Here is a 596-nt window from a genome sequence, read left to right as displayed (position 1 = left end):
AAAAATGTGGAATGCTTCACGAATTTGTGATTCATCCTTGTGCAGGGGCCACGCTAATCTTCTCTGCATCGTTCCAATTTTAGTATGTGTGCTGCCGAAGCAAGCACCCAACTTAACTCTTTAAAGTATAGATAGGGTAGATGATGTGGATCTCTCGTCCCACGTGCACTGGGGTGTTGATGATACTAATTCTGTTGTCTCAAAATTGGTGACCAAGACCTAGAGCAGAAAGCGAAGACACATCAAGCACCTCCCATTCTAAGAAGAGCTGCCAACAGCTGGAGGCATGAACCCCTCCAGGACGTTTTAATAGACCAGACTTAACCAACGGTACTGCTTTCAACCATTCCCCCCACCCCAAACAAGCAGAAAACCAGGAAGAGGAGAAGGAGGAGAGATTCCTTATTGTGAGTCATCGGTAGAGAGTTGAGAGCCTCGGTGTTTTCCATGGAGGAAGAAAAATGGGGAGCTCTCATAGATAGTAGGGGTGTCAGAAACAAGAGGAGACAGGCATCTTGAACCACAGGGAGACATCAGCTCATGGAGCAGACATGATGATCTGCCCACTCTCTGAACATCTCTGAGCAGGGGAGAGG

The 596-nt window shown here is 47.5% G+C and overlaps 1 non-coding gene across 1 annotated transcript; it reads right to left on the bottom strand.

Moving 5' to 3' along the window:
- On the bottom strand, nt 1–107 carry LOC112404802 (U6 spliceosomal RNA). The gene has a single exon (XR_003004168.1). It is a non-coding gene; the product is annotated as a U6 spliceosomal RNA (small nuclear RNA).
- Between the last annotated feature and the right edge of the window lie 489 nt (nt 108–596).

This window comes from Neophocaena asiaeorientalis, unplaced genomic scaffold (genome assembly GCF_003031525.2).
Source record: "Neophocaena asiaeorientalis asiaeorientalis breed wild unplaced genomic scaffold, Neophocaena_asiaeorientalis_V1.1 scaffold245, whole genome shotgun sequence".
In the NCBI taxonomy this organism is placed as follows: Eukaryota; Metazoa; Chordata; class Mammalia; order Artiodactyla; family Phocoenidae; genus Neophocaena; species Neophocaena asiaeorientalis.
The sequence above is the reverse complement of the archived record's forward strand: the minus strand, read 5'-3'. Positions and strand labels throughout refer to the sequence as shown.